Source organism: Anolis sagrei, chromosome 2, assembly GCF_037176765.1.
Source record: "Anolis sagrei isolate rAnoSag1 chromosome 2, rAnoSag1.mat, whole genome shotgun sequence".
Classification (NCBI taxonomy): domain Eukaryota; kingdom Metazoa; phylum Chordata; class Lepidosauria; order Squamata; family Dactyloidae; genus Anolis; species Anolis sagrei.
In genome coordinates, this window is record NC_090022.1 from 78,584,941 (window position 1) to 78,610,823 (window position 25,883).

Here is a 25,883-nt window from a genome sequence, read left to right on the forward strand (position 1 = left end):
AAAAATTTGGCTACTATAAAAGTTTTTAAAGCTATCCATTTACACAAATCCATTAGCAAAAATGTGCCATGTTTACAATAGACTCTACAGAAGATGCTTCTGCTATATTTCATAAAAAAGGAAAATCAGCCAGTTTAGCAAGTCTTGTAAATGCCGATTTATTATCAGTAACTTTTTGATTTGTATACCTATTTTATATATCTATATTCCTGGGGTTGTGTAAACATTTATTTGGCACAAAAAATGGATAGAAAGGGGTAGTGAGTGGGAAACGTTTAAGAAGCCTTGGTCTAGATTACATCCGTGCCACTACCTAGCTCTGTTACTGTTGTTATCTACCTTCAAGTTATTTCTAGCTTATGGCAACCCTATCACAGGTTTTCCTAGGTAAGATTTGGTGTGCCTCTGTGTCAGGACTCGGTTTCCTGGCCTTGGATGTTGGCGCAAAAAACCGGATTCCTGACATGGAGAACTGATAAGGAATTGCAGCTGGTGGCCTTGGGAGGGGCCGTTGGTGGTTTGGCGGGGAATATTGCGCGGGATCTTTGTCAGGCGGGAAGAGGGGATTCGAATGTGGGGGAGGGTATATAAGGGTTGACTTGCGTCTATGTGCCAATCCTGGCTTTCATTGTGTATATGCGTCCAGTAGTAAAAGTTTCCTGATTGATTACGGATTGGCGTCCTGTGTCTTTTCTGGGAGCGGCTGCTGTGAGCTTACATTAAGCCAGGATTCCTTCGGTACCATCCCACGGCTGTGGTGAGGTACCCCTATGCAACGGGAGGAAGATCCAACGGAGGGGGGAGAACCAGCCTCCCCTTTCGAAAATGCAGAAGAGGAGCTGGAGAGAGTGAATGCCTTGGCTTCATCGACTGCATATGCCCAGCCCAACGGAGTCACACAGAGGCGAGTGAAGGGGGCAGGGGCGGCAACGAGAGAAAGCAGTGGGCTAGAGTTTCCCTCCCCGCAGAGATTGGATTTCCTGGAAGAAAAGATGGCATCAATGGAGACTACCCTCGCGGTGATGTCGAAGGTGATGGAGAGGCTGACCCCCCTGTTAGAGGAACCACCATCCCGAGGGGAATCGGCGTGGAGCGCAGGGGAGAGGAGTGACCGGGGACCCGGGGCACGTCCTAAAACACAGACGAGCTGGAGGGCTGTTGCGGAGAGCGATGAGGAGGAGGAACGACCCCGGGGACTGGCGCCCCAGCAGACGTTCCTGGTGCCCCCGGCCGGAGCCGGGCGCGGCACAGGGCGTCAGGAATTGCCCCCGGAGCAGAGAGGGCTCCAGGGAGGGCCACCGCGAGCGGAGAACCAGGGAAGGCAGCTCCTTCCATACCAACCTAGGAGGGAGGAGCTGAGGATCGAGTTCGGAGGAGAAGCCGGGAACCTCGCATACTTCCTGACTATGGTGAGGGGATATCTAGAAGATAACGCCCTTACCTTCGGATCGGAAGCAAGCAGAGTGCGAGCAGTGGGCGCAGCACTGAGAGGGGGAGCAGCGGAGTGGTACGTCCAGCTCCACGCCAGGCACGACCCATGTTTGGGATCTACAAGGCGATTCCTGGCTGCGATGGAGGCGCGCTTCAGGGATCCGCTCGAGAGGGTCCGGGCGAGGGAAAAGCTGCAAACGATAACCCAAGGACATCGTTCCGTATCTGAGTACGTGGAGGAATTCCGGTTGAGGGCGGAGAAGGTCCCAGAGTGGTCCAACACCACCAAGGTCCAGATCTTCAAAGAGGGCTTGCGGAAGGAAATCCTGACCTGGGCGCTTCATCGCGACGACCCGGAGGAGATAGGCGGATGGATTGAGCTGGCCGGCCGCATCGAGACGACCTTGGCACAGGTCAAGAGGCATCAAGGAGCGGCGCCGCAGCAGACGAGGGCGAAGGAGGAGAGTCGGAGAACGGAGAGAAGCACGGTCGGAAAAGCCCCAACCGGAGGGCCCAAGGAGCAGAGGGGCGGTTGTTATGTATGCGGTCGCCTGGGCCATCGGGCTGCCGAATGCAGACAAAGGAAAGGGGGAGAGTCCCATTTCCCAAAGTTCAAACCGGCTGCAGGGAAGAGAGCGGAGGAGAGCCCCCCTTCTAGGGCCCCGGTGGGAGATCTGGTGAGTCACAGCCCAGGAATGCTAGTATTCCCGATCAGGCTAGAAGGGGAGGGGAAGTGGGCCAGCTGCAAAGCTCTCATGGATTGCGGCTGCTCAAGAAACATTATGGCCCCAGAGTTAGCAGACGAACTGAAATGTGAGAAAACCCCCTTGCAGAGCCCCATAGCATTCTCGCAGCTAGATGGGTCAGTGGCGGCTGGGGCCCCGGCACGGTTTGAAGTGGGAGAAGTGAGATGTAAAGTGGGGAGCTGGGAAGGCAGCATAACCTTTGTCGTATCCCCTATGGCTACTTACAATGTAATACTGGGGATGCCATGGTTAAGGGAAGCCAACCCACAGATCAATTGGAGGGAAGGCAGCATAACATTCCAGAGCGAAGAAAGAGGAAATTGTTGCAAGGGGGAAGAAAACACGGCGGGTGGGGTGCAGGAAATTCCCCCTGAATACAGAGACTTTGAGGATGTGTTTGACGAAAAGGAGGCGGACCAGCTTCCCCCTCCTAGGAGGGTCGAAGTAAAGATTGAACTCAATGAGGACGCCAAGTTGCCCAGGAGTAGATTGTACCCCATGTCGGTCAAGGAGATGGAGGAACTGAGGAAATATATTGATAAAAATTTGGCCCGAGGGTTTATAAGGCCCTCCGAATCACCCTTGGGAGCCCCAGTGCTGTTTAGGCACAAAAAAGACGGCTCGTTGAGACTGTGCGTGGACTATAGGGGGCTGAACGCAGTGAGCACCACCAACAACTACCCCATGCCACTGACTAAGGACTTACTATCGAGACTGTCGGAAGCAAGGGTGTTCACGAAAATTGACTTAATCGAAGCTTATCATAAACTGCGCATAAGGCCCGAGGACAGGTGGAAAACGGCGTTCACCTGCGCGCTCGGCCATTTTGAATTCTCCGTCTGTCCCTTCGGTTTAAAGGGCTCTGGATCAGCATTTATGCAAATGATTAATGAGGTGTTACACCCACTATTGTATCGCGGGGTGTTTTGCTTTGTGGATGATGTAATTGTGTTTACCCGTGATAGACGATCTCATGTCAAATTGGTGAGAGAGGTGCTCCAGAAATTGAGGGAGGCAAAACTGTTTGCAAAGCTGCCAAAATGTGAGTTCAATAAAGAACAGATAGACTTCCTGGGATACCGAATATCCAAGGGAGGGATAGCAATGGATCCAGCAAAAGTGGAGGATGTAAGGGGGTGGAGCCCTCCCCAAACGCGCAAACAGTTGCAATCATTCCTCGGGTTTGCAAATTTCTACCGGGGTTTCATAAAGGAATTTGCTCAGATAACAGTGCCCTTAACTGAACTGCTAAAGACAAAGGGAAAGGGGGAAACAGTAAAGGTACGATCCCCGGGAGCAAAGTTAGATTGGTCAATTGAATGCCAAAGGGCTTTTGAAGAACTGAAACGCAGATTCACTGAAGAACCAGTATTGGTCCACCCTGATTTAACCAAACCGTTCGTGATCCATTGTGACGCATCAGATTGGGCGTACGGGGCGGCCCTGATGCAAAGGGACCCAGAAGGGAGGTTGAAACCATGCGGGTTCATCTCAAAAAAGTTCAGCGAAACTGAACGAAACTGGCCGGTGTGGGAAAAAGAGGCTCTATCAGTAGTGAGGGCCCTAAAGACATGGAGGCACTTATTAGAAGGAAGCGGCATCCCCTTTGAAGTGTGGACCGACCATAAAAACTTACAATACCTCACTTCACCCAGGCAATTGTCAGCGAAGCAAATAAGATGGGGGCAGTATTTCAGCAGATTTGATTTTAAGCTGCGTTTCCAAAAGGGGAACCAAAATGTGGTCGCAGACACGTTGTCAAGAATGCCGGAGGATGGAGGGAGGGGGCGAGGCCCAAAAGGGAGCATATTCTCAGAACAGCAGTGGGGCATGGCAGTACAAACCCGAGCGCAAACGGAGCGCAATCAAAGGCTGGTGGGGGTTGAGAGCAAGGACGGGGGATGGGAGGAGGAGATAAGACAAGCATGCAGGGAGGATGAGTGGCTGGAAAGAAATAAGGAAAAGGTGGAATGGAAGGATGGATTGGGATTTGTGCACAGGAAGTTATATATCCCAGGCAACCTAAGGGAAAAAATGATGATTAGATGCCATGGCAACAAGGGAGCAGGACACTGGGGAGTGACGAAGACCCTGAGAATGTTGGCACGTCAGTGTTGGTGGCCCGGGATGAGGGGTGACACCAAAGTGTATGTATCCAAATGTAATGCGTGTGCACAAAGTAAGGCAACCACACAAAAGCCAACGGGGTTATTGCAAAAGGTGGCAGAGCCATCAAAACCTTGGAGGGTGATTGCTATGGACTTTGTGGGTGAACTCCCAGTCAGCAGAGGTCAGCGCTATATATGGACAGTGATGGATTTGTTCTCAAAACAAGCACATTTCATAGCGCTGCCTAAATTGCCATCTGCAGAGAAATTGGCTGAATTGTTTATCAAACATATCTACCGGTTGCATGGTTGCCCGGACCAGGTGATTAGTGATCGAGGGGTACAATTTACAGCTAGGTTCTGGGAAGGATTCATGCAGTTGATGGGGGTGGAAAGGACCTTGAGCTCGGCGTTCCATCCCATGACCAATGGGGGGGTCGAGCGCACACAACAGACCTTGGGAATGTTCCTAAGAACATACACAAACCAATGCCAAACTGACTGGGCCGATCTACTCCCGTTTGCAGAAATTGCGTACAATGGGGCCTGTCACGCATCCACAGGGAAATCCCCATTTGAGGTAGTATACGGCATGGAAGTAACCCCTTTACCCAAACTGCCGAGTTGGGGGGAAGAACTGGAGGGAAAGGAAGGATGGCCAGACAAAATGAAAGCGAACTGGGAGGGAGTGGCAAAATCACTACGAGAGGCCCAACGAAAATATAAGTTGTTTGCAGATCGGAAAAGGAGGGAAGGTGACAAATTGGAAGAAGGGGATTTAGTGTGGCTGAGCACAAAAAACCTTAAGCTAAATACCCCCTCTCGGAAGTTGTCTCCCAAATACATCGGTCCTTTTAGGATTTCTGACAAAGTAAATGAAGTGACATATACCCTGAAACTGCCTAAGGTATTGGGGAAAATACACCCAACGTTTCATTGTAGTTTGTTGAAAAAATACCAAGGTCCGCTAGACGAAGAAGGAACATAATGGTGACGTATGTTTCCCTTCCAGGAAGAAGAAGAGGTGGAGGGGGACATTATGTCAGGACTCGGTTTCCTGGCCTTGGATGTTGGCGCAAAAAACCGGATTCCTGACATGGAGAACTGATAAGGAATTGCAGCTGGTGGCCTTGGGAGGGGCCGTTGGTGGTTTGGCGGGGAATATTGCGCGGGATCTTTGTCAGGCGGGAAGAGGGGATTCGAATGTGGGGGAGGGTATATAAGGGTTGACTTGCGTCTATGTGCCAATCCTGGCTTTCATTGTGTATATGCGTCCAGTAGTAAAAGTTTCCTGATTGATTACGGATTGGCGTCCTGTGTCTTTTCTGGGAGCGGCTGCTGTGAGCTTACACACAGCTAAGTGTGTGTGTGTGTGGGGGGGGGGGGGTTGCCCTTGTCTCTCCCCAGATTCACCTGTTTAAAGTCACCCAATGGCTTTCCATGGCCAAGTTGGGATTTGAACCCTGATCTTTAGAGTTCTAACCCAACACTCAAAACAAGCTTGCCACCACCTCCTCAATGTGACATTCTTTTAACGGGAAAGTATTTGAACTCCTGAAAAACAGGTTGAGTGGAATTTAAGCAACTACAGAAAAGAACTGGAACAGTTCAAGTATGATTGGTAAGAGACATTCATTCATGGCCCTTAAGAATATTTAGTCCAAAACTATGCAAGTAAATTACATCTTTGCTATTCTGTATTCTCAGCTCAAAATGTGATTGGTAAGAGGCATTCATTCATGATCCTTAAGAATATTTAGTCCAAAGCCATGCAAATAAATTACGTCTCTTCTGTATTCTCACTGTAACAATGAAGTTGGGAGACACATATACATAAATTCATGGTCTAACCAAAATGAGACATTAATCCCACTATTGGCCAAGAGATAAGTACATGCATACTTTTTCCCACTGAGGTCTATGGACTGCACACATTTCAGTCACACTCAGATTGACCAAGGATGTGATAATGTAGCCAATGGATACCTGTCCCATCTCCCCAGCAGTTATTGTGATCGATGGCATATTATGAATATCTGGACCGCCCCTTCCCTGCCTCTCCAAAAAGCTGTCACATGTGGCAGTTCACTTTTGAAACAGGTCATGGGATTTTCATGACCCTGGCGACATAAAATTACCAGTTTTAGAAAACCACATATAGTCTTCCACTTTCATGTTAGTTCTTGTTCTCTTGGATTTTGGGCTAGCCAGGGGCCTCTAGACTGTCTAAGGGTAGATCACTGGCTTCCACAATTGAAAGTTCCTTACTTCTGAAGCAGAGACTGCTGAAAACACAGAGACTTAAGTCCCCTGTGGGTATTCTGATGAAACCTGGAAGTGACCCAACAATGTAAAATGCTCATCTTTGGCTAGATTGTATCTTAATTTATTATTGTACTAGCTGTCCCCTGCCATACGTTGCTGTGGCCCAGTCTGTGTATATATGCTTTGTGTGTATATGTGTATACAGTTTATGTGTGTTTGCGTATATATTGTATATATATATGTATGGTTTTGCACATGCATTGTAATTTTTTTGGCTTTATAAGTCTCTTCTGTTGTGTTTTTCATTGTTTTTATGAGTGATGGTCAGTTGTTAGCCTAATATGTGAGTTGTGTCCAAATTTGGTGTCAATTCATCCAGTGGTTTTTGAGTTATATTAATCCCACAAACATTACATTTTTATTTATACAGGTTGTGTTTATAGAAAATGCATGTAATCAAGAAATTTGAATTTTATTTTTTGTTTGTTCGTTCCGTCATTTACTGTGTGTCTCTGAACAGATTTGCTTAACCAACTTAAGAAGCTGATCAGGAGAGGGCAAACTCCTCTTTCTCTCTTACTGTGCATATCCATTGCCAGGGGCAGCTCAACCCATTACGCAAAGTAAGCATTTGAAGTATAGTTGATTATGCCCAGGGGCGCTCTTGAGGCGCTCTTGGGGGAAAATAGACCTTGACATATGCAAGTTGTAGTTACTGGGATGTATAGTTCACCTACAATCAAAGAGCATTCTGATCTCCACCAATGATGGAATTGAACCAAATATGGCACACAGAACTCCCATGATGAACAGAAAATATATATCAGTGATTGGTTGGGGGGGGGGGGGGAGGGTGCCAAAATACTGTTTGCTTACCGTTGAAAATTACTTAGGGCCGCCTCTGTCCATTGCCCAACTCACTGGGGTTTCCAGGTGTGACTGTAATGTAACGAAAGTAATGATCTCACAATTTGACAGGAAATTTGTCTCTTTTTTTCATATAAAAATCTATGAGCAATCCTGTTGGGCCTGTTTAGTTAATTTGAGAGCAAAGTGCTCTAAATAAACACTAGGAAGAGAGTTAAGGTGTGAATTCAATTTCTTATCTACCTCTCTAAGGTGTTAATAGCTATGACTAGCTGGAATCATTTCAATACTAATATTTTTGCTCAGAGTGGCTGAAGAAACAAACACACAGCTATGTTCAAAGAAGCAATAGACCCCCCCTCCCCTTTTACACATCCACTGTTCTCTCACAGTGCCCCAGGATTTTTCTGAAAGAAGAAATATCATTTTTTGCCAATGCTCTAGAAATAGCACAATGGGTACAATATCAGATGTACCACAGGTGTGAAGAAGTTTAGCTCTCCAGATGTGTCAGCCGACATTGGTTTCTATAATACCTTATCATGTTGGCTGGGCTGATGGAGAGTTGGAGGTCAAAATATTTTAAAGTCTGGGTGCCTCTTGGAGTCTCATTCACACACACTCAAGCTATTTTTAAATGCACGCCTCCCTTATGAGGGGTCATCACTTTTTCCTTTGGGCTCCTCCTGCCTCCCAGAGTCCTCCCAGCTTTTGTTCCTTTGGCTCGGGATCCTCCTGGCCTTTCTCCCTTGGTGGGTGTCCCCACATACTTACCAAGAGCCTTGTCTTGCAGCAACTGCTTTGTGGATGTGATGTGGCACAATCACTTGGCTCTTGGGGATTCCTCTGTCTCTGACTCAATCCACTTGTCTGCATTGTAAACCACTGAAATCAGCAGGTGTGCACACTTCAACTCCTTGGCACTGCAGCTAAATCAGCCTACGGAGGTCCCCATAGGAGGTCTTAAAAGGGGAACACTGAGCATTTTCTCAAGTCCCCGTTTGGGTGCCAAACTGCTGGAGCTCACTGCAGTACCCCCTTATTAATGAACCCAAGAACCTTCAGAGCTTTTAATCTAATCAAATGCTGAAAGCAAGATACTGTTTTATAACAAGCTTAACTGATCATTTCACTTGCTGGTTGAGCAACAGAAAAAAGTGCCTCCCTGAATTAATGTGCAGTTTGGTTTTATAGTCAGAATTCTTTCTAGCTTGCATGTCATCAAACTCTTTCTCCTAATTTTGGGTTCTCTCACTCCCTGCTGTTCCACAGTGCATGATACTTTGTTCGAACTTTATTTTGCTGGTCATTCTTTATTTTCCCCAGCTTTTCTCCAAGCATTAAAGACAATCTATTCCACCCCACTACTGTATATATATGCTTTACAACCTGATGCTTATTATCATTTTGAATTGCATCTGAAGATGTAGGTTTAGATTCATAAAAACTCATGCCAAAATAAAATCCATTGAGTTTTAAAGGTGCTGCCATGTTCCTTTTTTATTCCCTCTTCCTCCTTTTTATCATCATCAATCATAATAACATTTTTTAAAAAAAAATGCAGCTCAATTAATCAGGGGAAAGTGTTTAGTAAATGAAAAGCAGCTGAATCAATTTTTATAACAGATCAATCAATCAACTATCACACCCCTATTAGAAAGGACTCTTCAATAACAAACAGAAAAGCTTTCCTGAGATACAGCATGGCATCTCTACCACTCACCTCTACCAGCCAGAGCAGAAAGCTAGATGTATTTTACATGCCATACAGTTCTAAATCAAAGCCTGTTTTATTCCACAAGGCACATACATTCTATGAAAAATAGGGAAGACCTCTTTGCCAGCCAAGCCCAAAAAGAAAGGGTGCACTGAAGGCTAAACCCTTTGGAAATCCTGTATTTAGACTACACTGTTTCTACATATTTGCAGAGAAACAGACTGCCTTCTACAACACCTGTAAAATGGACAACTTAGTGTTGTCCACAACACCATTAATGTTTTGTTCAAATCAACTTTTACAGATTTTCAACAGTCAGCAGCATCAACACATTTTTTTTCATAATGCACACTGTAGAAAACACACACAATCCTTATCCCACGTGTTCCTCTCTGGTTTGTTAGTATACAAACATGGAACCACTAGATTCCTAATATCTTTGTTCAACACACATGGCTCTAATCCAACCTTTCTGAACTTAGTTTTCTTAATGTGTGTACATGTGTTTTTCTCCACAGGTTTGATAATCTTACCAATATCTGAGAAACACTACCTTTTTTTGCTTAAAATGTCAAGACCACTTGGATTCTAGGAGATGCCATCCAAGAAAGTAACCTTTTTCTACATTATTTTGGCTCTGTTACATTGTTGCCTTCTTCTTCTGCTGGATAATCAGTGATTGGCTATAATGATGGAAACTGGAAGTAAACAAAATTACCCCTTGCAGTAGCTGTCTAGTCAAGAATATTTTCTCTTTTCTCTTTGTGGACTATAACAGAGAGGTCCAAACCATCCGGAAACATAACTGAAGTCTGGTAATCTTATTTAACTATATGTTTACCATCACTAGGGGCCAAGGTGGTGCAGTAGGTTAAATTGCTAAGCTGCAGAATTTGCTGACCAGAAGGTCGGCAGTTCAAATCCACGGGACAGGTTGAGCTCCCATTGTTAGCCCCAGCTTCTGCCAATCTAGCAGTTCAAAAACATGCAAATATGAACATATCAATATATACTGCTTCAGCGGGAAGCGAATGGCATTCCATGCAGTCATGCCAGCCACATGACCTAGGAAGTATCTACAGACAACACTATTCAGCTTAGAAATGAAGATGAGCACCACCCCCCAGAGTTGGATTCGACTAGACTTAAGGGGAAACCTTTACCTTTTTACCATCACTGCAGTAGGATCTTGAATACATTCCCTTTCCAGCAAAGATATAACTGGCATAGCCACCTAGCATAATCCATGATTAAAAATCCCAGAAAGAAAGCAGACTACAAATGCTACTACAGGTAGACAGAAGACTAAGATAAGTTTCCCTTCCAAGGGTTTGGGGCTAGAACACCCCTTAGTTTGGCCAATGTGAATGATGGTAATAGATATTGGAAGCTACAGTCCAAAAGATCTGGAGAACACAAGGTTTACAGTTTGTTCTAGAAATAAGACATTTCAATAAAAGGGAAAATGACCATATCTTTGTCACACAAAGTTGCAAATGAATCTCATCATACAATTATTCTGCATCTGAAATGGCTAAAGAACATTTTTGTTCACATAAGAGTGTGAAAATAAAATCCTCTACTCTTCTGGTGCAAGCTTACAAGTAGATTTTGCCAGTCCCGATTGTGTGTTTTTTTTAAACTGTGAATTAACAAACTGGGTAAATTATTGCAATCATTAAGTAGACTGAATGCTTCATCCATCTTTCCATTCTTCCCTCACCCTCAGGGAAAAAATGGAAACCTCATGTTAAAGTTCCTAAAGGAGGAAAGAGAAGTTAATGTGTCACTTGACCAATGTTGTCATTCCTCTCCTATTAGTTTCTCATTAATGAAAAAAGAACAGATGTTAAGGTATAAAGAATATTTTTAACATTGCTACAATAAAAAAGAACGGTGAACCATTCTGCAACACTAACCTTCCTTCACCTGCACATGATGTTTATGTTTTCCTGTGGCAGAGACATGAGGCACACATGGCTTTACTCAGGGGCTTGTGTACAGGCAAGGTTTACAATTTCTGCACAAACAGCAGCAGTCTGGTATAGCATATGCCAGTCAAAGTGGTGATCCCTGGACCAATGCTGGTCCCTGAGTCACTGGCCCTCAGCAAGTTTTGAGAAAGTAAATAAACAATTGTAGCCAGCAGATACAATTTTAGCCCCAGTCCCTGGCACACTGGGAAAGAACATTGCTGTCCCCTCACTTCAGCCTGAGAAACACTAGAACAAAGGACATGGCATCGTGACTGTATATTGTGCAAACATTATTCCTGTTCAGACATGAGCCAAATGTTGCAGATCATGGATGGCCCGAAATCAAAAGTCTGTTAGCCAAAATGCAATGCTAAACATTATAGTGTTTTCTCAACCACTATTCCCCCAAAGCCAAAAACTCATTCCCCACTTTAAGGCAACAATCTCAATGGCATGTATATTCTCCACATTTGGTTCCAGGTCATGGAAGCATAGTTGCATACAGTGTCTTTGTGATTGTGAATTGTCTGCTGAAATTCTCTGCACTGAATTGGCCATTTGGTTGTGCATTTCATTGCACACCTGCTTGTGTATTAATTTCTGCAGTTGGTGGTTTATTCAGTAACACACCACTGCCACTCAATCTAGCAAAGTTAACATGCAACTCCACAAATCCAGATTTTGCAATAGATCCCCTGTCAGATCTCAACCATAGTAGGCTAATCTGTTTACATGTCAAATCCATTGCACTTTCAGTGTTCCCAGGAGGCTTGGATTGACATTCCCTTTTTTCTTGTTGCATGCCTTCAAGTCATTTCCAATTTATGGTGACACTAGGGTTTTCTTGGCAATATATGTTCAGAGCAGGTTTGCTGCCGGCTTCCTCTGCAGCTAAGAGAATGTAGCTTGCCCAAGGCCACCCAGTGGGTTTCCACAGAGGAGCAGAAATGTTAATTCCGGTCTCCAGACGTGTAGTCCAACACTGAGACCACTCCACTCCACTTGTTCTTTTCCTCTGAGAGATTTAATTCCAGGGGCCCTGATATGCATTTCAGTTCCTATATCTAGGCTACAAGGACAAGCCTTTTTGTATGCATATGCAGAACATCAGTGGTTCTTAACCTGTGGGCCACAGACCACCAGTCGGCTGCATGAAAATCTGGTCTGTGAACCTCCTTCCTCTTTATTTTATTGTATTTTATTTTATTTCTACTCCTTTTGCCACTCCTTTCCTGTTGCTGACCAGTCCCAACCCCTTGGATAGACCACATCAGCTCTAGATTATTAAATATGGTTTTCTGTGGGTGAGTGGATGGCAACTACTGGTTAGCATATGTTCTGTATCAGAATTGCAATTTTTCTGAATCAGCATCCCAAATAACTAAACCAAATCTAAAGTTGACCAAAAACTGATTCATAACCTTTTCGGTACGAATGTTGGAGAGTGGTCCCTTGTTAAAGTGCTCTCTGGTCAAAGTGGCCCCTGGTCAATGTGGTCCCTGGTCAAAGTGGCCCCTGGTCAATGTGGTCCCTGGTCAGAGTGGTCCCTGGTCAAAGTGGTCCCTGGTCAGAGTGGTCCCTGGTCAGAGTGGTCCCTGGTCAGAGTGGTCCCTGGCCAAAGTGGCCCTTGGTCAAAGTGGTCCCTGGTCAATGTGGTCCCTGGTCAGAGTGGTCCCTGGTCAAAGTGGTCCCTGGTCAAAGTGGTCAAAGTGGTCCCTGGTCAGAGTGGTCCCTGGTCAAAGTGGTCCCTGGTCAATGTGGTCCCTGGTCAGAGTGGTCCCTGGTCAGAGTGGTCCCTGGCCAAAGTGGCCCCTGGTCAAAGTGGTCCCTGGTCAGAGTGGTCCCTGGTCAAAGTGGCCCTTGGTCAAAGTGGTCCCTGTTCAATGTGGTCCCTGGTCAGAGTGGTCCCTGGTCAGAGTGGTCCCTGGTCAAAGTGGTCTCTGGTCAAAGTGGTCCCTGGTCAAAAAAAGGTTGGGAACCACTGCAGTATATGGAGGCAAAGGAAAGGCCCTCAAAGTTTCTTACCTGCTGATCTATCATAACACACCACCTGAAGAACCTGTGCATGGCACAGTGATCCGCTCAGAGTTGAGGATGAGGCTCGATCTTGTGCGTGGAGGCCACCGGCTCTATCCACTCCCCAAGGTGCTCATCCTCACCCCTGCCATTCTTGTTCTATTACTCTGATTATTATATAAGGAGAGGACAAGGAGGATGCGCTTTCCCTCCCTCTTTTATTTATTTCTTTATTCTTTTACAAACAGCTCTCCTGCTCCCGTTCATAAACCAGTCAGGGAAATCATGAAAGGGATGCAAAAGGAGGGGGGAAAGAGACCACAGCTCCTCTGCGATTAATAGGCGCCCGGGGAAGGGGAAGGGGAAAGGGGAAAGGAGGCTCGGGCGGGAAGACCTCCCATGACTCGCCTTTCCGACTGGAAGCGAGATGGGGGAAAGGCAGCCCGGAGCCTTCTCTCCCTTGTGCTCGGGGAGAGGGGTTGCGAAGGGGAAGGGGAGAAAGGCAAGGCGGGGGGTTGTGCTCGTCTTCTTCCTAGGCCCTTGCCTGAGGGCGAGGAAGCAAAGGGGGAGCCTGCCCATCTTCTCCCTCTCTTTCTCCCTATAGAGCGCAAAAGGCGAGGTCGGGGAGCGGCGAAGGCTCAGCCTAAGCGGCGCTTTGGGGGGTTTTGGTTTTGGTGGTGGTGGTGGGGGGGGGGGGGCGACACGCCCAGCCCCGAGGGGAAAGGAGGCACGTTTGTTTTGGCGGCGGCTGGGCCTACGCGGGCCGCAGACAGAGAACGGGAGAAAGAGGGAGAGGGGAGGCTGAGGAGGAGCAGGAAGAGGAAGACGCGGACGGAGGGAGGGAGAGGGGGAGAGGGGGAGGCGGCGGCGGCAACACACTCACAGAAAAGAGCCTACCCACCTGGGCGCTTGCTTGCTCGCTCGCTCGTTCGCTCACTCGCTCACTGGGCTGCGGAAAGCGGGCTGCCCTTCGTCCGCGGGTGCCGCGTCTCTGGACGGCGCGCCTTCCCCGCAGGGCTCTTCTTCCACGCCAGGCTTTGCGAAGGGCTTGTGGGGCGGCGAGGGATGGAGCGGGGCGAGGGGGGCGGGGGCGGGGGGCAGCAAATGGAGCGGCTACAGATCTAGTCGCCTCTCTCTTTCTCCCTCTCTCTGTCTTCCCGCCTGGCGGGGAAGAGGCTGGGCTGTCGTGGGGGGCGGAGGGGGCTCCCAACCATGGCCCCCTCCTCCTCTCCCTCCTCGCCTGTTTCCAGCGGCTGAGCCCTCAGGCGGAGCCGGGCGCCGGGCGAGCCATCCTTCCTGCCTGGAGAGCAGGCAGATGTGGCGGAGAGATAAAGGGGAGGGCAGGAAGAGAGAGAGAGAGAGAGAGAGAGAGAGAGAGAGAGAGAGAGAGAGAGAGAGAGAGAGAGAGAGAGGAGTTCAGGGTCTGTCTCTCTCATGTCTCTCTCTCTCTCTGTGTGGGAGAGACAGACACACACAAAGGGGGAGGGCGGTGGGGGTGGGAGAGAAAACCCCACTTTCCGTTCCCTGCGCGTCCAGGAGGCCCCGCTTGGGAGGGGAGGGGAGGGGAGGGGAGGGGAGGGGGCGGGAGAGGGGTGGCAGGTGCTCCAAGGGACTCTTGCCCTCGCGAGGGGACAAAGCGCCCGGCCATGGGAATTGCACCCGCCCATGCCTCGCGCCAGCGGAACCCACAGGGTCAGGTTACTATCCCTATCCGCTCCCCCGCTTCTTCTGGGCTGGTGAACCCCGCTCTCAACAACTTTTTTGGAGCCCCCGGTGGCGCAATGGGTTAAACCCTTCTGCCGGCAGGACTGAAGACAGACAGGTCGGAGGTTCGAATCTGGGGAGAGCAAGGATGAGCTCCCTCTGTCAGTTCCAGCTCCCCATGCGAGGACATGAGAGAAGCCTCCCACAAGGATGGTAAAACATCAAAACGTCCAGGCGTCCCCTTGCAGACGACCCATTCTCACACCAGAAGCGACTTTCAGTTTCTCAAGTCGCTCCTGACAAACACAAAAAAATCAACCAAAAGGGACAGAGAGTTTCATCTGTGCTGACGATCATGCCATTACTGCTCAAGCAGGGAGCTTTGAGATGGTTGAACAGAAGCTCTCCAAAGCTCTAGGTGCTCTTACTGCCTATTACAGAGAAAACAGCCGATCCCTAATCCATCTAAAACACAGACATGTGCTTTTCACCTTAAGAACAGACAAGCATCCCGAGCTCTGAGGATTACCTGGGAAGGAATCCCGCTGGAGCATTGCAGTGCACCCAAATATCTGGGAGTCACCCTGGACCATGCTCTTACCTACGAGAAGCATTGCCTGAATATCAAGTAAAAAGTGGGTGCTAGAAACATTATCATACGAAAGCTGACTGGCACAACCTGGGGATCACAATCAGATACAGTGAAGACATCTGCCCTTGCGCTATGCTACTCTGCTGCTGAGTACGCATGCCCAGTGTGGAACACATCTCACCACGCTAAAACAGTGGATGTGGCTCTTAATGAGACATGCCATATTATCACGGGGTGTCTGCGCCCTACACTACTGGAGAAATTACACTGTTTAGCCGGTATTGCACCACCTGACATCCGCCAGAAAGTAGCAACCAATAGTGAAAAGACCAAGGCAGTGACATCTCTGGCTCACCACCTGTTTGGGTATCAGCCAGCATGCCAACAACTTAAATCAAGAAATAGTTTTCAAAGATCTACAGAGACACTCACTGGAACACCTCAGCAAGTGAGAGTCCAAAAGTGGCAGGCTAAAACCAGGAACCTCAACCCATGGCTGATACCAAATGAGAGACTTCCCCCTGGGCACACAGAAAACACAGACTGGGAAGGCGCCGAACAGACTGCGCTCTGGCACCACGAGATGCAGAGCCAACTTTCAGAAATGGGGCTACAAAGTGGAATCCACGACATGCGAGTGTGGAGAAGAGCAAACCACAGACCACCTGCTGCAATGCAACCTGAGCCCAGCCACATGCACAATGGAGGACCTTCTTGCAGCGACACCAGAGGCACTCCAAGTGGCCAGATACTGGTCAAAGGACATTTAATAAAATACCAAGTCTGCAAACTTTGTGTTTTGTTTGTTTGTTTGCTTCTAATACAATACAACTGTTTGGTTTGCTCCTGACACTATATATATGATCTCAACAACAGAAACTATATATATGATCTCAACAACAGAAATTACATGCAACCATAGGTCATAGACCAGTGGCAGTCCAACCTTTGAGGCATTAAGAGCTGGATGTGAACAAAACACCTGCTGCCTCCCATGGTTTAAATAATTAGGCATCTTGTGTTTGTGCCTGACCCCCATCCCCCCCCCCCCACTTCAGCAAACTGGATGCATGCATAAAAAGTCCCAGGATGTGTTGTTACTGCAGTTGAACTAGATGGCCCATGGGGCCCTTTCCAGCTTTATGAATATTTTATGTGATCTATTTCAGAGGTTTTTATTTCCTTGAGTATCCCTATTCTGGAGTGTTTTATTATAATAAAAAAAACCCTTTGTTACAGAAATATATTTCTGCTTTCTGTGTGTGACTACTTCATTTCCTTAGTATAATCCTCTTGTTAATCTTCTTGTAGGAATAGAGTTTTTGACATAACACGAAAATTAGGGAAGGTAGGAGGGTGTGAGGATCAGGGTGAGGTGTTTTGTTAGATAGCTCAAAGATGCTTATGATAACATAGCCTGTGCTCATTCACTCACCTTCACAGAAGCATATGAAAAACTTGCCCTCTCACTTAACATCAAGAAAAGTGTGCCAACGGCAGATGCCAACCAATCTCTCTTCAATTCCTGCAATAAATGGTGTAACACTAGAGAATGTTGGCCATTTCTGCTACCTAGGCACCCACTGCTCCACAAACGTTGACATAAATGCTAAAGCACACCATCTGAGCTCTGTGAGCGCAGCATTAAATAAAGCAGAGAGTGTTCAAGAATCAGATAACAAGATGCTTGTTCATAAAGGTATTGTCCTTCCAACTCTATTGTTCACCTGCAAAACATGGACCATCTAGAAACATCACTCTCAACTTCTGGAAAGCTTCTATCAGTGTTGCCTTTGAAAAATCCTACAAATGTCTTAGGAAGACAGGAGGACAAACATCAGTGTTCTGGAAGAAGCAAAGATCACTAGCACTAAAGCAATGATTCTCCACCATCAACTTCGCTAGACTCTCCACATTGTCCGAATGCCTGATTACCATCTCCCAAAGCAGTTACTTTATTCTTGGCTCAAGAACAGAAAACAGGATGTCAGTAGACAACAAAAGAGATTTAAAGATGGGCTTAAAGCTAACCTAAAAAATTGTGTTATAAACACAGAGAACTGGGAAGCCCTGACATTTGAGTGTTCTAACTAGAGGTCAGCTGTTGCTAACAGTGCTGTGGATTTTGAAGAGGCGTGAATAGAGGGAGAAAAAGAGAAATGTGCAAAGTGGAAGGCACACTAAGCAAACCTTGGTCACGACCACTGTCCATCTGGAAAGCTATGTCCTCCTTGTGAAAGACCATGTGGATCCAGAATAGGTCTCTACAGTCACTTACTGCTAGAACTTTACCCTTGGAAGACAATCATACTTGGTAATGAGAGACTGCCTATGATGATGGGATATTTTTTTGCTGCAGTATTGTTTCATGATGGCAAACCTATCATGGGTTTTTCTTGACCAGATTTGTCCAGAAAGTTGTGTGCGTGCTTAGAGTCTTAGAATCTTAGAGTCTGAATTGCCTAAGGTCACCAAGTGGAGCCCCCGGTGGTGCAATGGGTTAAACCCCTGTGCCGGCAAAACTGAAGACTGACAGGTCGCAGGTTCAAATCTGGGGAGAGGCGGATGAGCTCCCTCTGTCAGCTCCAGTTCCTTGTGCAGGGACATGAGAGAAGCCTCCCACAAGGATGATAAAAACATCAAATCATCCGGGTGTCCCCTGGGCAACGTCCTTGCAGGTGGCCAATTCTCTCATACCAGAAGCGACTTTCAGTTTCTCAAGTTGCTCCTGACACCCAACCAAACAACCAAACAAATGACAAACAACCAAAACCAAGTGGGTTTCCATGGCTGAGCAAGGATTCAAACCTTGGCCTCCAGAATCGTAGCTGAATGCTTAAACCATGCACACACACCGTAACATTGCAGGTCTGTGAGTGTGGATTATAAAAAATGTGATTTGAGAGAAATGACATGCAGAAATTTCAGAGAATAGTAATTAATGGTGTATATGCATGCAGTAGACATCCTTATTGTGCATGTACTATGATTTGATTAAAACTGCTTTGTCACTATTGAAATGTTCCTGGTACAATTCACAAATGTTAAGCGGCTAAGGCGCTGGGTTTCAAAAGCTTACATCTCTAACAAAATCTTGACCAATTATTATGATCATCATAGTCCCTTCTCTAGACCTCAATTTTCTAAGATTAATCAGGTGGTGATAGGGAAAAGGATTGCTCAGATGTGGTGTACCTCATCTATCTTGAGGGTGGTTCATTTGACCTAAGAATGGGAATCCTGCCACCATTTGAAGAGTCTTGAAAAAAAATCTGTCAACTTGTACAACCCAGACTCATGCATAACTTATAGGGTGGGGAGATATGGCTCCAGTACTGCTTGGAAAGCCCTACTGACTTGCTGTACCTAGGATAGATATGTCTGTATGTGTCACCTTTTTCATTGTTGGATTGTTTCCATGTCTGCTTGATGTTCATCATTGAAATATCACCTGGTCAGGAAAAAGAACAGAAAATAAAATTTTCTATAGATAAAATACTAAACAGAATTGTATTGGTGCTTGTTGTTACTTGCTATCAAATTGACCTTAGCATGAATGAGAGACCTTCAGCAGTCTCGGTCATCCTTCTCAAGACAGGCAAATAAAAAAATTGGCTTCGTTGATTCAATCAATCCACTTTCAGTGTTGTCTTTCTGCCTTCCATTTCAGTGACATTATAATTTTATGGTTGTGGTACTTTAAATACAAACCAGTTTAATTTTCTATAAACTTTTTGTGGACTATATGTATTTGATGAAATGACTTCAGTCTCTGAATATGTATTTTGAGTAAAACCTGTAATCTTTAAAATGCAACAAAACCCTCTTTTCTTGGCTAAACAGACCAAAATGACCACTCCCTAGAAATATTAAATATAAATGTAGAGCTTAGTCTCTAATAATTTCACAGGATTTAAAATGTGTACAATCTGGCAAGGTTTGAATCATTTAGATCAAATTAAATATGAGGAAAACATGGCATATCAGAAATGCTATGGAATCCAAGAACTCAGAAACAAGATGTATCACAGTGTAGTTTTACTCTAAGGATATATCTTGTAATGTCAGAATATTGATGCCAGTGTAACTCAGAAGACACAGCATGACAAATTCAGTTTCTATACTTGGCCGGTTTTCAGCAGTGCCCACTGATAAACAATTTGTATTGAATGCTGCAAACTGCATATTGACATGTGTCTGAGTACAGAGTTAGGCTGTACTCTAAATGTCCCTTGTGCCAAATACCAAATGCATACAAATGAGTTGTCATATCATTACAGTGTGAAAGTGTGAAATAGAATTGTCATTAGGGGTCTCACATCTCAACTGTGAGATTGCATAGTCAACCACTGGGGTGTATTAATGAATACTCTTTGGATATACTGCTGAGAGCAATCAAGTGAGAGAGATTGTTACTTTATCTTCAGCTTATATAAAGCTCTGAAATAACTGGCACTGTGCAATTTATTGGAAGGTGGTGGTGGAATAAAGTTGGCTTTGATCTTCAAAGAATTCTGTTGGCAGTTTTACATGTGTCCATTGAAGGACCTTCATGAAGTCACCCCCCCCCCCTCCCCAGCTTAGGAAAGATTTCTTGTTTTAACTCCCAAAATCCACTAGCTACAATGGGTACTTGGGCATTGTGGAGCTCTAGTGCAAAAGAAGTTGCATTCCAACCCTGTGTGGTTCTGTTTGTAAAGAAATGACTCAACAGAATTGTGATAATGAAGAATATCTATATAAATAAAAATGTAATGTTCGTTTGTGGAATTAACATAACTCAAAAAACACTTGACGAATTGACACCAAATTTGGACACAATACACCTATCAGGCCAACAAGTGACCATCACTCATAAAAACACTGAAAAACAGAGCAGAAGAGACTTTAAAAGCAAAAAAAAAACAAAAAACCAATTACAACGCATGCACCAAACCACATATATATGCGCAAACACACATATATGCACATATAGACAAATATACATACACACAAAACACATATACACAGACTGGACCACACCACAAATGGCAGGGGATGGCTAGTGGTTTATGAAAATGGTCTCAGGTGCAAGTCTTAATTGACATAAAAATAAATAAGGAGATCGTACACTGCCTGCTGTGCTCTGCGTAGGTGTGATGAAACTATGGGTGAAATTAGTGGACTAAAATCAAAATAGATCATTGTTAATTATTGTAATCAATATGTTCCAAATCCAAACACTGTCTGATGTCAGAAAATACGATGATGGCCCACAGAGAAAGCATGTTGATGTTGCAGCATGAGGCTTTGGGTACAATTCTACCATACCAATGTTCTCCTGCAAAGCCGGACAGCTGGGAGAAAAGAACTGCCATAGGTAGGAGTTTGGTACATTCTGAGTCTGCTTAGCACTCAGGACTTGAAAGCAAAATAAAGTCTATTGGGTTTCTGTCATTGTGCACATTTCTGTGCCAGTGTTTAGAAAAATTGTGGATGATGATTCTCATATTCCCCTTAGACTGCACATTTGTTGTCCATGCTGACTGGGGCAGGGGGTAGTCCAATGCACTGGTAGTCCAGAATGGTCATTTCCCCAAGCTCCATTTTTTGCCCAAAATGCAGAATTTGGTGTTGCTTCTTGTGGAGATGGCAGAGAAGGGAGAAGAGGAGTTGAGGAAGTAGGAATGACCATGCAGGTCAGCTTTAGGCAACATATGTCATCACAATGAATCCAGCAGAAAGAATATACCATTTCTTTTTCTTAATTTTTTTTTGCTTATTCCCAATTTTAAAATGCATGAAAAACTACAAATATATGTACAAAGAAAAAAGCAGTAGAACTAAAAAAACAAACAAACAAGGAGCAAGAAAAATTACTTCCAGCTGTCATCTCCGTGATTAATGACATCATATTTCTCTAACACTTATTTCTTTTTACTTCTTTTTGTAATGAAATCCTACTAATTACCAAAGCCTATGATTAACATATCATGCTATTTTTTTCCTGCAAAACACAATTCACAGTCCTTAAATGTCTTTAATATGTTTTTTCTTTAATAAGCGCAGGTCATTTGTCCATTACACAAAGTCTAATTGGAATGGGACCCCTCCGAATCTTTATGAAATGAATTATTGATCAGATTTCAGCTGTTTCACACACCTCTAATTATCATACAATCTAACCTACTTTCTGGAGTCATATACTATTGGTACATCATTTTATACAAAGTTTCTTATAATCGTAACACAAAGTACACTCAAACTCTTTTGACCATTATTTTTTATTTCTTTAGTTAGGATGGACAGAAGGGATACCTTCAGAGAAGATGTTTCTTTTCAGATGTCTCTTCTTTCCAGGGTTTCTCTATCCCCATGTCAACATCTCAATTTGCCCCATTGAGCAAGGTCCCTCTACTCTCAGGATAGCATGGGGGTGGGGGGTGGGGTGGGGGAAACTGCAGTATCCATTCTCCTCCTCCTCCCACCCCCTAATTCATAGTTGTTTTTCCAGTCTAGTTGTACTTTTATAATAACAGCAGCAGCAGCAGCAACAACAACTTTTATTTTTATACCCTGCCTCCATCACCCCAAAAGGTCTCAAGGTGGCTTACATAGGGACAAGCCCGGACAGACATAGATTAAGACACAATGCAATAAAATAAAAAAGATAAAATAAACACATCATAGTGACATAACACAACATAATAAAATAATCCATAGCCTGAACAGTAATAAATACTAAACTTGGAGGGCTAGGAGCTTGTGCAATAGTTTCAGGACAGGGGCTGGTGGAGAAGTGCAAAAGCCAATAATAGTTACGGCTGGAAAGACATTTTGAATGCCGGATCTATAGGGCAGGGGGCAGTGATAAAGTACAGAAGCTGATAGAAAATTACACTTGGGGACCAATTATCTGGTGAACTGTTTAATCATAGGCACAGTGGAACATCCATGTTTTTAAATCCTTGCGAAAAGTGGACCGGATGGGTGTCAATTATGGTACTTTTCTAATTCTAACTCTAACCCAATGCACTGAGCCTCTTTCACCAGGATTTGTAAGCAATATGGTCAAATATTAATAGCTGCCCAATGTAGACAAAAAGTCAATTTGTGTTAGTAACTATTGTCAATTACTTTTTGCATTAGCTTGGCAGCTTGAGTATGAGAGAAGATATGAAAGCTGTAAATAGACTGGGGGAGTCAATTTTCCCCTGTTGCTAACCTGCATGCACAGTTCTCATCACTACAATGAAGGGAGCTAGTTCACCACTGTGAACTTTGAATTTCTTTGTTTGCTTATGCACTACATAACCCTTGGGAGTCCACCTCCCATTGGCCACAGCCAGCACAGCAGTGCACCTCAACCCAGGTACCCCACGCAGCCAGTGATGGAGAATTGATTGCTGGCAGGGAGTAGTTTGGGTGAAATGCTTTTTTTCTTTGAACCACCTGCTACATCACTTATCAGCAATAAAGTTAATACTACAGCAATAACATGTGTCAGTGTCAGGTACCAAAAGGGAGGCCTGGAACCATGACAAGTCATGATGCAGAAAACACTGCCTCCCTGCTTTGAGGTCCCTTCCACACAGCTGAATAAAATCCCAAATTATATGCTTTGAACTGGAATATATGGCAGTGTGGACTCAGATAACCCAGTTCAAAATGGATATTGTGGGATTTTCTGCCTTGATATTCTGAGTTATATGCTGTGTGGAAGGGCCCTAAGCTTCAATTCAGCTACTTTTGAAGTTTGGTTTATGAACATGCTATAATATAACCCCCTGTATCCATTAGGGATATATTCCAAGTTGCACCTCCTCATGTGGATACTTGAAACTATGAATAATAATGAACCCTATATTTTAACAATACTTGAGTCGGAAGTATACCATAGAATCACACACTGCAGGGCCTAGAGGAACCATAAACACTCCAGGGAAGGGGGTGGGTGGATTATTTTTTGAGCATGGGTAAGTGAAACTGGATATCAAATCCATGGGTGAAGGGGTTGTACTGTTTTTATTTATTTGCTAGCTGTACCCACCATGCATTGCTGTGGCCAACCTTCCCTCCTTCTTTCTCTCCCCCTTTCTTTCTTTCTTTCTTTCTTTCTTTCTTTCTTTCTTTCTCTCCTTCCTTCCTTCCTTCCTTCCTTCCCTCCTTCCTTCCATCCTTCCTTCCTTCTCTTCCCCTTCCCTTCCTTCTCTCCCTTTTCTTTCCCTTCTGCTTTCAACCCTTTTTTCCTTCTCTATTCTTGGACTGCAACTCCCAGCAGTCCTCCTGATTGATCTACCTACCTACTTACCTATCTCTATCTAATCTATATATCTATCTGGAAGATTGCTGGGAATTGCAGTCCAGGGATAGGAAATTGGAAATATGCAGGGATTGGGATGCTCTAAAAGAAATCCAAGGAGAAGAAAGCTTGCAGCTTGGAAACAGTGCATTTGGATCATCCTCCTCTCCTGAAGGCCCTGGTCTAGGGGATGCTGGGAGCTGTAGTCCTGAAGAGAGTGTGGTTATGCTATTGTGTGTTTTGTTTGCCAAGGGAGTCGTTTTTGCGCATGCGCTGTAGCATCTTTTTGCTTTTTGGATTTTAAATCCCTTTGTGTTTTCCAGTATTTTTATGAGTGATGGTCACTTGTTGGCCTGATAGGTGTATTGTGTCCAAATTTGGTGTCAATTTGTCCAGTGGTTTTTGAGTTATGTTAATCCCACAAACTGACATTACATTTTTATACTCAACCCTTCAATGCAAAGGCTTTGATGAGTGAGGTACACACAATTAATTTAACACCTTCCTGCTTGCAGACTTACAATCTAACACAAGAAAAGGGGATAGTAGTAGGGGAATGGTATTCTAACTGATGTTCTCTCTCAGAGGTCAGAGCAATGACACTTGGAATAGAGGAAGAACCTCTCATTAGCTGCTCTATAAGAAATGATGGAACAAGAATAAAATAGAAAACAGAAAATACCTTCCGAGAAAGAGCTTAATATTCTGCCAATACACTCTCCTATGTGTATGCTCTAACTTGTCAGTAGAAAGGAAGCCCTGAAGGAAATAAGATATGTCCATAGCATAGAAAAAGGCAAGCAAACCAAACCGAAACAATCAATTTTATTATCACCATATTTCCAGATCTCTCAGGTGTAAGCTACAGTTCTGATGTTGACATTCCACACAGAAAATATAGTATCTCCTTTGCCCCAAAAAACCTGACTCATATATCAAGACCAATGTACATACCAAGTGTTGCTCAGGTTAGGCATTTGTTATGTTATTTATTAGAAATATTCATTGTTTGGTTTTTGAAAATTAGAAAATGAATATCTGGGGTCTTTTAAAAAAATTGCACAGCTGATGGGCAGCAATTCCCATCACCTCCAAACCCGTGATGTTAATGTGGCTGGACAGCAACTCCCATTACTATCTATCAGACTACTCCCCTCCAACTCCACCAGTAGTTTAAGTTGATGCATGAAAGGTATCTCTACCAAGTCTGGTACAGATCCATTGGGGGTGGAATTCACACATTTTTCTGGACATGGATGGACTCCATCTTCCACCATCCTTTATCAGCCTCCTTCAACTCCCATCATCTTCTATAAACCTTGGAAGATCTGGTTGAACTCCAACTTCCAACAGCTCAAACCATGATAATGCTGGAATTTCCATCAGCCCCAGATCTGACTAGTTGTCGCTCCCATCAGCCCTACATCTTGATGGCCACAATTCCCTTCAACTCCAGATCTGGCTGGGCTGCAACTTGCAGTTCTTCCTGTAACTGGTCAGATAGCTCAGCTTGCCTAGTGATGGGGTATGTATGTTGAGAGATTCAACTGAGTATTTAGGATGCGCCATCTGACCATTTAGGAAGAGACCTATGCCTTCAGTCATGGATGGGAATCACATAGCCCTCCACCTGTGCCTGTACTCCTATCATCCACTTTACCCCTCCCCCAAAGCCCTCCAGTATTTTAAGTTGGATCATGAACAGTATGTGTGCTAAGTTTGATCCAACTCCGCTGTGCGTGGGATTCACTCAGCTCTCCAGATATGAGTAGACTGGGTGGCCTTGAACCGTTACTCAGTCAGTCCCTTTCAAACCCCATAAGTATTTTCAGTTAGATCATGTTCGATATATGTACCAAGTTTGACCCAGATCCATCAAGCCATTTAAGAGCCTTTGTGAATCACACTAATCAACCAACACACATCGTATACATTAACTTTTATATATGCATATATGAAGAACTGGTGAACTTTCTCTGCCATTCCTCTTTTCTTCGTTCTATATCTTCAAACTCAATGGTAAATGTTTCTGCTGTGAGCTGGACTGGATGTCAGTAATGATGAAAGAATATCTGAAAGTATTTACAAGTGCACAATAGAAGCCTATCTGGATGTTTAGTACAGTAATGTATTTCCAAGATCCAGATCACAAACAGGAGATAGAAGTTACAATTTTAGGA

General features: G+C 44.8%; 1 protein-coding gene across 2 annotated transcripts in view; it reads right to left on the reverse strand.

Moving 5' to 3' along the window:
* CPLX2 (complexin 2) overlaps positions 1–14,470 on the reverse strand; it is a 164,675-nt gene extending 150,205 nt beyond the window's left edge. The window contains exons 1-2 of one of the 2 annotated variants that reach the window (XM_067463654.1): positions 14,028–14,470; positions 7,427–7,489 (exon numbers count right to left, since the gene is read on the reverse strand). The gene's annotated coding sequence lies outside the window, so the exon portion shown is untranslated. The remainder of the gene's footprint in view (positions 1–7,426; positions 7,490–14,027) is intronic. The other variant, XM_060765579.2, reaches the window with a different exon arrangement.
* Between the last annotated feature and the right edge of the window lie 11,413 nt (positions 14,471–25,883).